This window comes from Schistocerca americana, chromosome 5 (assembly GCF_021461395.2).
Source record: "Schistocerca americana isolate TAMUIC-IGC-003095 chromosome 5, iqSchAmer2.1, whole genome shotgun sequence".
NCBI lineage: Eukaryota > Metazoa > Arthropoda > Insecta > Orthoptera > Acrididae > Schistocerca > Schistocerca americana.
In genome coordinates, this window is record NC_060123.1 from 245,407,608 (window position 1) to 245,421,239 (window position 13,632).

A 13,632-nucleotide genomic window follows, 5' to 3' on the forward strand; every position below is an offset into this window, starting at 1 on the left:
ACTGAGCAGTCACAAAAGGACACTTCCTTATGAAGCGCCGTCTACACAACAAAACTAAATTCGGCCGCAGGAAAGGCGCCCGCCTCAGGTATATTCTCACATGAAGAATAGTCAAATATACGCGAAATATTTGTCAGTCTGTCCAGGTAGAACCTGAGAGCAACTTTGGCAAAGTCTTCAAACGCTGGAATGTAATTCAAATATTTTTAAGAACGGAACATTCGGTTTTTTTTTCAGTAGTTCTTTCACATTTAGATGGTTTGCCAAACAGTATACTAAAGTCTTTGTTTTACCACCATGAACAAAAGTATATAAGTTTGCTTTGTGGGCAGATATTGACGATCATTCGACTCCCACAGATGAGTTTGGTTCAAATGGTTCAAATGGCTCTGAGCACTATGGGACTTAACATCTATCGTCATCAGTCCCCTAGAACTTAGAACTACTTAAACCTAACTAACCTAAGGACATCACACAACACCCAGTCATCACGAGGCAGAGAAAATCCCTGACCCCGCCGGGAATCGAACCCGGGAACCCGGGCGCGGGAAGCGAGAACGCTACCGCACGACCACGAGCTGCGGACATTTTCAGTTTTCTTTTGCACAAAAACAAAATGCTTTGACACGGTAATAAACCGATTCACAGGAAAATTAGACATTCAGTATCTACTTTAAGGCTGTCGCAACAACACTCGGAAGTTTTGCTCTTATTTCTGTTTATTTGTTCGATGCAGCAGGGTAAACAATGCTTCTTTTTGGCAGATTCAGGTACTACCAGTGTCAGAACATTTCATTGTACTGGTCTATTAGTTTTCGGAGTCGAAACCTAATTTACGCGTCTAATGCCCGAGAAATCTATGCGAATGCAACACAGAGTTTTGATTATAATGAACATTTTTAAATATCGTGTAGGGCTCCCGCGCGCATGCAGAAATGCCGCAACACGTGGTATGGACCCTGGACCCGACTAATCTCTGAAGTAGTGCTGGAGGGAACCGACACCACCAATCCTGCAGGGCTGACCATAAATCAGTAAGAGTACGACGGGGGGGGGGGGGGGGGGGATCTTCATGTCTGAGGAGTTTGGTGGACAGCAGAAGTGTTTAAGCTCAGAAGAGTGTTTCTGGTGCCACTCTGTAGCAATTCTGGACGTGAGGGGTGTCACATTGTCCTGTTGGAATTGCTCAAGTCAGTCGGAATGCACAATGGTGGACATGAATGGATGCAGGTGATCACACAGGATGCTTACGTCCGTGTCACCTACCAGAGTCGTACCTAGACTTGTCAGGGGCCCCATATCACTCCAACTGGACACGCCCCATACCATTACAGAGCCTTCACCAGCTGAAACAGTCCCCTGCTGACATGCAGGCTCCATGGATTCATGAGGTTGTCTGCAGCCCCGTACACGTCCATCCACTCGATACAATTTGAAATAGGACTCGTCCTACCAGGCAAAATGTTTCCAGTCATCAACAGTCCAATGTCAATGTTGACGGGCCTAGACGAGGCGTAAAGCTTTGTGTCATACAGTCATCAAGGGTACACGAATTGGTCTTCGGCTCCGAAAGCCCATATCGCTGATGTTTCGTTGAACGGTTCGCACGCTGACACTCGTTGATTGCCCAGCATTGAAATCTGCAGCAATTTGCGGAATGGTTGCACTTCTGTCACGATGAACGTTTCTCTCTTCTTGCATAATATTTTTCCGGCCGCAGCGATGTTGGAGGTTTGCTTTTTTACCGGATTGCTGATATTCACGGTTCACTCCTGAAATGGTCGCACAGGGAAATCCCCACTTCATTGCTACCTCGGAGATGGTGTGTCGCATCGCTCGTGCGCTGACTGTAACACCACATTCAGACTCAATTAAATCTTGACAACCTATCGTTGTAGCAGCAGTAACCGATCTAACAACTACACCAGACACTTGTTGTCTTATAAAGGCCTTGCCGACAGCAGCGCCGCATTCATATCTCTGTATTTGAATATGCATGACTATACCAGTTACTTTGGCGCTTCTGTTTATTAGCACTTGCGTGTATACAATTAAAAAGCAAACACCATTTCAAAACTTGCTTCGAACAAATTGTTGAACAATTATTAGGATGCATCGTGTAAAATGAAACTATTTTAGCATAGAAAAATATTTCGGACCGGCAGTTTCGTGTTACATGCTTTTCACGGTTTGAAGGGAAATCCCTCTCTGAGAGGAGGTAACAGCAGGTATATGATGATAGAGCTCGGTACGTAGCGCAGAATGTAGAGGGTGGTCCATTGATCGTGACCGGGCCAAATATCTCACGAAATAAGCATGAAACGAAAAAACTACAAAGAAAGAAACTTGTCTAGCTTCAAGGGGGAAACCAGGTGGCTGCCATAGGTCAAACGGATATCAACTGCGTTTTTTAGAGTAGGAACCCCAATTTTTTATTACATATTCGTGTAGTACGTAAAGAAATATGAATGTTTTAGTTGGACCACTTTTTTCGCTTTGTGATAGATAGCGCTATAATAGTCACAAACGTATAAGTACGTGGTATCACGTAACATTTCGCCAGTGCGGACGGTATTTGCTTCGTGATACATTACCCGTGTTAAAATGGACCGTTTACCAATTGCGGAAAAGGTCGATATCGTGTTTATGTACTGCTATTGTGATCAAAATGCCCAACGGGCGTGTGCTATGTATGCTGCTCGGTATACTGGACGACATCATCCAAGTGTCCGGACCGTTCGCCGGATAGTTACGTTATTTAAGGAAATAGGAAGTGTTCAGCCACGTGTGAAACGTCAACCACGACCTGGAACAAATGATGATGCCCAAGTAGGTGTTTTAGCTGCTGTCGCGGCTAATCAGCACGTCAGTAGCTGACAAATTGCGCGAGAATCGGGAATCTCGGAAACGTCAGTGTTCAGAATGATACATCAACATCGATTGCACACGTAGCATATTTCTATGCACCGGGAATGGCATGGCGACGACATTGAACGTCGTGTACAGTTCTGCCACTGGGCACAAGAGAAATTACGGGACAATGACAGAGTTTTTGCATGCGTTCTATTTAGCGACGAAGCGTCATTCACCAACAGCGGTAACGTAAACCGACATAATATGCACTATTGGGCAACGGAAATTCCACGATGGCTGCGACAAGTGGAACATCAACGACCTTGGCGGGTTAATGTATGGAGCGGCATTATGGGAGGAAGGATAATTGGCCCCCATTTTATCGATGGTAATCTAAATGGTGCAATGTATGCTGATTTCCTACGTAATGTTCTACCGATGTTACTACAAGATGTTTCACTGCATGGCAGAATGGCGATGTACTTCCAACATGATGGATGTCGGCACATAGCTCGCGTGCAGTTGAAGCAGTATTGAATAGCATATTTCATGACAGGTGGGTTGGTCGTCGAAGCACCATACCATTGCCCGCACGTTCACCGGATCTGACGTTCCCGGATTTCTTTCTGCGGGGAAAGTTGAAGGATATTTGCTATCGTGATCCACCGACAACGCCTGACAACGCGCGTCAGCGAATTGTCAATGCATGTGCGAACATTACGGAAGGCGAACTACTCGCTGTTGAGAGGAATGTCGTAACACGTATTGCCAAATGCTTTGAGGTTGACGGACATCATTTTGAGCATTTATTGTATTAATGTGGTATTTACAGGTAATCGCGCTGTAACAGCATTCGTTCTCAGAAATGATAAGTTCACAAAGGTACATGTATCACATTGGAACAACCGAAAGTAAATGTTGGAACGTATCTACGTTCTGTATTTTAATTTAAAACACCTACCTGTTACCAACTGTTCGTCTAAAATTGTAAGCCATATGTTTGTGACAATTACAGCGCCATCTATCATAAAGCGAAAAAAGCAGTCCAACTAAAACATTCATATTTCTTTACGTACTACACGAATATGTAATAAAAATGGGGGTTCCTATTTTAAAAAAACGCAGTTGATATCCGTTTGACCTATGGCAGCGCCATCTAGCGGGCCAACCATAGCGCCATCTCGTTTCCCTCTTCAAGCTAGACAAGTTTAGTTCTTTGTAGTTTTTTTCGTTTGACTTTTATTTCGTGAGATATTTGGCCCGGTCACGATCAATGGAGCACCCTGTATATTTGATAGGCCGCCCAGCCCATTCCAGCCGAGTGCTGCGGCATACAGTGCGGCCGCGTCAGCTGAGGAAATCAGGACGTGGGCGGACAGAGCTGCGCTGTGGGCCGCCGCTAAGTCTCTCAAGGTTGCAAACAATTTGTCGTCTTCTTTTTTCGTCTCTACACGCGCGGCTTCCGCTTTCAACTCTCCTGTGCTGCCCTCACGGGATATATCCTCCGATGTTCCTTTGTACTGGTGTTGTTGGTGAAAACTGCAAGATGGCGTCAGTCTTTTCCTCTCATTCTGACAGCAACAGATCATCGTGGGCTGCCAGCACTAGTTCGATATTTATCGGAAGACGGTTGAGCCAAATGATACGTAATGTTTCATCCGAATATAAGCTATGCCCTGTTAAGTTGTGAAAATGTAGGAATTCTGACGAGTACGACCTCGTACTAAAGACGCTGCATGCGTTCCTCCTTGGACATCAGCGAGCGTTTAATTACTGTGTCTTTGAAGGTTTCGCAAGACTGCTCAAGAACTAGCTTCGTGATGTCGGCTTGCGCTACCTTTACTAGCTTTCGGTCCATATTGCAGAAAATATAGCTTAACTTGTCGCTGTCATTGATTGCATTATGTTGCTGGAAAATTTTCTCCCTCTTATCAACCATTCTTTTCGTAGGATATTCCAAAATTTCGGCGAACCCAGTGTTGCAGTCGTGCTTCTTGTTGGCGTAATAAAACCGTTCACTTGTGAAGTAGCCGACAGGACGCTCGTCTCTTCACATTTTCCGTCATCGTCGTGTTAAAGTGGTTTTGTTTGTTGTTGGTGGTGTAGTCTTCTTCTTCTTAGCTCGGGGTCAACAATGTAGCAGTTCTCTATTTTCTGTAACAACTAGATTATTGATTGGTATCGAACCAAAAACTGTGCATCTATTTTCTCTTGAAAACAGCATCAGAGCCTTTACAACTAGTAAATACAAAGAATAAATGTAAGCGCTGAACTCGTTGGTCGTATCAAAACCGTCTCTGGACTACTGTCGACTGTCGACATCCACATCCACGGTAAATCGTCGCCATCTGTGTAACGTTGAAGTGAACAGCGCGTAAAAAAATATTTCTGCACTGTTAAATTCGCTTACTAGTTAGTAATCACATTCAGACAGAGTCGTAGTTGACGATATTGTAAGCCATATCACGAAATTGTCTGTACTTGTCGCCCTTGTGTCACAATGTTCTAGGGCGTACCGAGGAGAGAGCGGTACCTCTTGCTACTTCCACGGTAAATGGCGAAATAATTTTAAGATTTCGCGTCAAATAGCTGTGAGTACACTTGCTACTTTTCAATATCCATTACGTGTTCTGAGTTCTTTCAACTGGCCTCAATGTTAAGTCCCATAGTGCTCAGAGCCATTTTAACTGGCCTTAAACGGTTACGTCTGTGTATTTAGATGGGCAGGATGTCAGTTCGGTTTGTGAAGATATATATACATTTTTTCCCACATGTTTTTAAGCTGCTTTTTTTCATAAAAAAAATTATTTATTAACAAAACCATTATAATCATACAAGTTAACCCACTTCCTTAATGCATTAGTGGGTCATAACAGTTATACATTTATGTTAAGTTTGCAGCTAGTTTTAGTTTTAATAAGTGAGCTACAGTTATTAACAACAATGGGCATTTAATATCTAACATCTACTGTTTATACCTAATTCCTATAACTACTTTAATCTGTATATATTCTGCAGCGTCACATGTGTGCCAGTGAAAAGATATAAACCTACTTGATCTGCCTTGCTCTTCGAGCTAATCCCGAAGAGCATGCCCCTGGCACTGGGCAGGCCTCGATGTTAAATTCACTGCAGTTCCTATCGTAACTTCCTATAACTAAGTCCTACAAACTAACTTATTCTACGTCTTATTGGGTGTGTGTCACAATCGGTGGTATTGACCCCTACTCCCCCTAATCCTGCACGTGGCGAATTCCAACTGAGATGAAGTCGACCAGTCCACGCACAGGCAGCATGGGAACAGAGCTCTTGGACGCAATCGGTGGTTATTGTCATTATTATTATTTAATGTATCTCTCTTAAGTATTCAGCTAGGACTTTTCGAGATACCTCGTTAGCCAATGTGTTTAACGTCTGAAAAGTTTCCTCTCGTCTGAGTAGTTGGTATGTGTCATAGTTGGGTAGTCTGTCTCGTAGTGTGTTTGCGATATCATTGAAGAGGGGACATTCGTAAACTACATGCTCGGGTGACCCTCCGGATTGCCACAGTCACACGCTGGTGTAGCCCTCTTCCCAAATCGACATAAATATGTCGGACAGGGTCCATGGCCAGTGAGAAAGTGGATCAAACCTCTTGTAGGCTCAAAGTATTTCAGTTCCAGGCGTTCCCTTACATCAGGTATAAACTAAAAAGTTCTGCGTCCAGCCTCTTCTGCTTCCCAGGATTTCTGCCAGAGCTCCTCCCCTCTTTTCCTTATTTCTCTTTTATCCCCCACCCTAATACCCATGATATCTACGATCTTCTCATAATTTCCCTTTTTTGCCCAATACCAAGCCGCCTGTTCTCTTATCTTTATGTCCAGAGGGCAGAGCCCCATTATAACTAATAGGGCCCCCCCCCCCCCTGGAGATGTTCTATAGGCACCCACAGCTCTTAATACCATGCTTCTCTGAACCCTTCTCACTGCCATGGCGGGCACAACCCTCGTGAGCCTGTGCGTCCAGACTCCCGAGCCATAGCCCACAACTGAGGCTAGGATGCTATTATGATAGAGTCTAATTAGGTGTGGAGGAAGATGGAATCTTTTATGGCCTATTGAAATGAGGTTAGTTAATGTCTGAAGGGCTCTCTGGGTGACAGTATCAATGTTTTCCGAAACTCCACTTCTCATCAATGATAACTCCTAGGTAGCGTGTCTCACGTCGTCGGAGAACTGGTGAACCGTCTATTCTGGCAGTCGGATTTCTAATAAGATGTCCTTTTAGCAACAGGTAAGTGGATTTGCTGGGCGATATCGTCATTTTAGTCGTGTGGCACCACTGTTGCAGTTTGTCTAAAGCTGTCTCTATTTTCGGTTCAATGTCTTCGCGGCTATGGCCACCAACCAACAGGAGGAGGTCATCCGTGTAGGCTATCACCTCTAGCACCTCATCACTTTGTTGTAGTCTGTCTAATAAAGGCTCCATATGGATGTCCCAGAAGAGGGGTCCTAAGACGGAACCTTGGGGACATCCTTTGGTAATTATCTTTCCAACTCTTTCGCTAGAGGATGATAGCCAGACCTCCCGATCCTTGCAACAGCTCCTCAGGCAACCGTATAGCGGCCCTGGACACTCTTTCTCCCGCAAGCAGGAGGAGAGCGAAGGCCACCACAGGTTGTCGAAGACGCCACTGATGTCAACCATAATGCCAACCACGTATTTGTGCGGGGGCGAGCCACAGACCTCAGCCGCCAGGGCGATTGCATCAGAAGCCGACCGCCCCGGCCTGAACCCGAACTGCCTGTCACTCATCCCGCACATCACTCAGTGTGCTGTCAATCTGTCAGCCAGCAATTTCTCCAGTATTTGGCCAAATACATCCAGCAAGCAAATCGGCCTGTAAGATTTCACTTCTGCGGGGTCCTTGTCTGGTCCTTTCTTTATAATAACTACATTTGCCATTTTCCATCTCTTTGGGATTTTTTTCTGTCTAAGGCATTCATTATACAGATGTGTTAGTGGCGCAGTCAGCTGAGGCGCCAGAAACTGCACCACCTCCGCCACAATGCCGTCTGGCCCAGGTGCTTTTCCTTTTTGCAGTGGGTAGACAGCCGTCTCATTAATGTATGCTTCTTGGTCTTCATCTCTGAGTTGCTTCTGCCCCTCTGTCTCTCCATCCGCATTGTCGTCAGGCAACGGGGACCGGAGGAGGACCCCCGCAGTCTCCTGCCAGGACTCCGTCATCCTGTCCCCGTACCTGACTGTTGATAGTTCCAGAGGAGAGCGGATTTTTTCTCTCACCAACTTATATGGAAGCCCCCATGGGTCCATGACTAGCTGGTTGAGCACAAAGTTTTCCCAGCTTCTCATCCTGACTGCACGCAGTTCCTTTTGGAATTTCCGCTTTTCCTCCCTGTTTAGCAACTGCCACCATTGTCGTTCCTGCCAGACGACACTGCGCTGGTAGTGCCTCCTCAGCCTTCTGACAGATTGACGCAGTTCTCCTAGTTCAGCAGACCATGGTGACGGAGAGGCCGCCATGGCCCTCCTCCTAGTAGGTACAGCAGCCCTCACCGCTCTTGTCACTGCGTTCACCAGTTCCTCCACTCTCTGGTCCATGTCAATGTCCAGATGCATGTCACCCTCCGGTGATGGAGGAATGTCACACTCCCTCGCTAGGCGTTCCCAGTCGGCTCTTCTGTAATTTAGTTGTACTTCCCACCCCGTGGCCCAGCGGCACTCTCTTTCTCCTAAGGTGAAAGTTATTAGATTGTGGTCGCTTGTGGTGGCATTCTCTGTGACTCTCCAGTTTTGAAGATTGTTAGCTGTGTTTGGAGTTACAAGGGTGACATCAATATTTGTGCCCTGTCCTCCTCCTGCAGCGTAGGTAGGAGGATTGCCAGGCCTGTTGGCCACCACAAGTTGTGATGCCATAATAAGTTCCTCGACTTTTTCACCATTAGCATCTCTTGTGCCACTGTACCGCAGGGGGGATTTAGCATTAATGTCGGCTGTTATTACAACTTTTCTTCCCCGCAACGCTGTGGTAACTCTCGCTAGGTGGTCTATGTAATGTTCTATGTTGTCCCCATACTGAAAATACATGTTTATGAGAGTTATGATTCCCATAGGGGATTGAAGCTCCACGACGTTACAGTGACTAGTTGTGAACTGTGAGAGTGTGGTGACTCTCAGAAGTTTATTTGTGATTATAATCGCTGCCTTCGTGTCATCCCCTCTGCTGACTATTTGCCAGCTCGCAGCAGCAAAAGCTATTTTCCCAGCCAGGGAGTATGGCTCCTGTAGACAGAGTACATCTAGTCTCCTCTCCTCCATCTCCCTTCGGAGCTCCTGCGTTACGAGTCTGTTGTTGTGAGTGTTAAGCTGTCCAATAGTTATTTTTGTCATTAGGGGAAGTACGTATGTATTCAGTCATGTGGTCAGGTCTTACTCCAGTCGAATGCAAGTCGTCCATGTGCTATTACTGATTGTTGGTAAAAGTCGTCAAGATCAAATTTCTCACCTCGTCTTTCGAACAGCAGGTCTCGCAAGGCTCCGAAGCCGGTGGGGAGATTCACTGATTTTAGCTGGATTCTGTCAACAGCCTCCATAACCGAGAAGGTTATCTTCCTGCCGTCTTCATGTCCTACACGGACCACATGTCGTAAGGCAGTGGTCAGGGTAGCCGGCTGCTCCAGTCTAGATAGTTGCATGGTGTACTCCAAGTTGGGGTACACCCTAACCGGGTCGACCGGTGGTAGTCTAACTATTGGTGTGCCTTGTATAGTGGGGCTCATGCTTGAGCTTGTCACTATGTTTTCTTGAATAGGTTGTTTGTTTGTATTATTGTCTTTAGAAGTTGCCACAGCTACAGGATGCCCTTGCCGTTGTTGGTGTAGTTTCGGCTTTGTTCCCCGGCTTCCAGAGGAGAGAGTTTCAGCCATGAGGGGGAGATTGGTCTGTATACCTATGTCCATTGTTGGAAATTCAGTTTGTATAGCTTTGTCTTTTGTTTCAATTTTAGTGACGCCCGAAAGCGACCTCAAAAAATCCTTGAATCTATTTGCCCTCATGGCATCCCTCCTCCTTTTGCTCGGGGACTTTCGCTTTGGTATCCTGTTCGGTATGCCGGGCTCAACCATAATCAGTTCTGGAGATTAATCTCTGCTCCAACATTCTGTATGTCGGGCAATTCCTGCCTGTGGCTCCGCAAGACTTTTTCCCTCGAGTCTTGCATGGTATGCAAACTGCCGCCGCCTTGCAGTCTTTGCGGCTGTGACCGTTTTCCCCACACTTAGTGCACGCCGGCTCCCTGGTGCACAGCCTTAAGATGTGATCCAAGTCACCACAGTTGTGGGAACGAGGTACCACGACATAATCCCTTGTCTTGATGGCATGAAAACCAACATATAGTCTGCCCATTGTTGTTATGTTCTTCCACATTGGCGTTGATACTTCGGCGACGTGATGAACAACATCACGACTCCGTGGCCCAGTCTTAAATTTTAACTTAAAGCAGCTCTTAAATTCTTCTTCATTTATTTCATCAAAGTTTTGTTGTCTAATTGTTTCTAGGAGTTCTTCACTTGTCATGATCGTGGGAACGTCATATAGTATGACGAGAGGATTTCTTTTTCTCGGTGGTTCACATTTAACCAACGAGTTCAGTTTCTGGTTATTCAACAGTTTGTCTTTGTCTTCCTCGGAGGCAACTTCGACTATAACAGAATTTCTGCTCGGTTTTACCTTTTTAATTCTGATTTTGTCTTTAACGGGGTCTATACTTTTTGTAAATAGTTCTTGTATTTTCTTGACGCTTGTATCCTGCCCAGGCAGTGTCCTGAGGAAGACTGCTGTATCTGCTCTTTTTGTCAATTTATCAATAGTGTCTCTGGTCGTGCTTTGTGGGCGCTTAGTGGGCGCTTGCGCGGCCACGGCCGCCCACGTCTTTGCCGGTTGTCTCCTTAATCTGTCATTTTCCTTTTCAAGTTCTTCCACCCTACCTTCAAGTTTAGCGTGGGCAATAGCCCATGCTGCCAGCTCATTTTTGATGATGGCAATTCCAGCTTGGCTTATCTTGCCATTCTTTATTTGTTGCTCCATGAGCGACGTGATTCTGGAATATCTCTGCATTACTGACTCATTCTCTGCCTGTCCCTGCTCGTCCTGGGGAGAGGGATCAGGCGCAGCGGAAGCCCGTTGAGGCGCACACGAATCACTCATTTCATTTGTAGCCATGATTACAACGAGTGATGAAAAAGGTGGGAGCCCGTCTCTTGCCCCGGACCGGCTCCTCTGGCATGGGGGGGGGGGGGGGGGGACTTCTGCAGCTCGCCCACCGACCTCGCCCCTAGGTCAAGGGCACTTCCGAGCTGCTGGGTTCAACGCACCGTCGCCAGTGCACTGGTCCCCCTCGGTAACCCCGTCATCGACGATTTCACGCGACGCTCCTCGGCAACTGCACCCCGCACTCCGGAGAGGCGGATGCACCTCTCGCCCTTCGCCGCCTACTTGCCCGAGTTTCCACCTCTCGGCCAAGGACCCACTCCTGCTCAGGTGGCGGGCCGGTCCCCCAGACGTTCGGCGGTCTGGACCCATCTAACCTGGCCCAGGCGATGTCACCACCTCCTGGGTTTGGCAGAACACGCCCCGGTTACCCAGGGGCGCGGCGAAGCGCCCTTGCCGACTCGCGCCGCGATCCCACGCCAACAAACGAGATCGCCGGCATGCAGAGCACGTGCTGGTCTGTGCCCTGCGAACAGAAGGGACTGGTGTTCGGTCCCTCGACACAGCTCCCCCTGTGCCACGCACCCTTCGCTTTCGCATCGGCTTGGGTCGCAGCTCTCCCTTTTGGCGCAAGGCAGAATGCCGAGCTTAACATCTGGCACCACGGGAAGGCGGAAAGAGCCACTTGGGAAGGAGAGGCTATGAGAGACGCATCACTTCCCCGAGTGAGGACTGCCGCGCCACACCCGACTGGAAGCGATACGCCCCAGTGCGAGCTTCCGTGCCTTACGGCGCGCCGGCGACGGGCAGGCCCGTGCCGAAACGCGCCGTCAAGCGACTGACCTCACTCCAGACTGCTTTTTTTTTTTTTTTTTTTTTTTAAACATTTATTTCATCATTATCATGTTACAATGTAACCTACTACCTAATACATTAGTAGGTCCTATATTTTACTATTTCTAAGTTCTATCTGCAGCTATAATATTTAACACTACAGGTTTATTTACTACACTCCATCACCACTATGGGGTTAATCTACCTACTCACTATTCTATGTTACTGTTAGTCTAATATTCCTAGATTTTAGCTTGTTTTACCTAATTTGTTATGTTACTACTTGCTAATAGTTGTTGTTATTACGACTACTCTACCTGCAGCGTAACAAGTGTGCCAGAATAGATACAAACCTACTTGTTGGCCTTTCCCACTGAGCTAATCCCAGTGGGAGTGCCCCTGGCACTGGGCTGGCCGGTGACATGTTCGCTGCAGTTCTATACTATTTCTATTACCCTAGTTTGATCTTATAACTAACCTTATGTCTAATGTCATGTTCGGTGCATGGTCAAGTCCGATTTAGATGTACTACCCCCCAACCTATTCCGAAAACCTGGCGGATTCCAGCCGTGAGGCGGCTGGCCAAGTCCACGTCCCGGCGGAACAGGGGGGCGTACGCGACAAATCCGGTGTGTGTTTATTTATCTATTATTACCAAGATATTCTCTGAGGACTTTGCTCGAGATTTTGTTTGTCAAGTGGTTCAGGACGTTAAATGTATTTTCGTGCCTGAGCAAGTGGTACGTGTCATTGTTCGGCAATTGTTCCCTAAGTTGTTGTGCATCATCGTCGAAGAGGGGACACTCGTACACCACATGGTCTGGAGTGCCCAGCACTGCTCCACAGTCACACGCTGGTGTTGCCCTTTTCCCGAACCGACAAAGATATGTCGGGTAGGGTCCGTGCCCAGTAAGAAAGTGCAGCAATCCCCTTGTTGGTTTGAAGTAGGTGAGTTCTAGCCGTTCCTTTATGTTGGGTAGCAATTCATGTGTTCTTCGGCCAGTTTCGTCGCTGTCCCAGAGATTTTGCCGTAATTCCATGCCTCTTCTTTTGATACTTTGTTTGTCCCCCACATATATCCCCATAATTTCTTCTATTTTTTCCCTTCGATTTTTCTTTATCCAATACCAGGCGGCCTGTTCCCTGATTTTTATGTCCAGTGGACATAGCCCCATCAGTACTGAAAGTGCCCCTCCTGGAGTTGTTCTATATGCGCCCACTGAACGTAGGAGCATGTTACGCTGCACTCTTCTTACGGCCACGGCAGGCATGACCCTCGTGAGCCTGTGTGCCCAGACCGCTGACCCGTAACCTACTATGGATGTGAGGATGCTATTATGGTATAATTTAATAAGATCAGGTGGGAGGTGGAATCTTTTATGTCCTGTTCCTATTAGGTTGTGTAATACTGTGAGAGATCTTTGTGTTGCTGTGTCTATGTGCGATGCATAGTTCCACCTCTCGTCGACGATGACACCAAGGTACCGGGCTTCACGGCGCCTAAGGACTGGTAGACCATTTATTCTTACAGTTGGATTTCTTGTGAGTTGGCCTTTGAGCAGCAGGTAAGTTGACTTACTGGGTGCGATAGTCATTTTAGTTTTGTGACACCATGTGGTCAGTATTGTAATAGCTCTTTCTATTTTTGGTTCCAGATCTTCGCGGCTGCGGCCGCCGACCAGCAGGAGGAGGTCATCTGCGTAGGCTATGACCTCTAGCACATCTTCACTGTTCTTT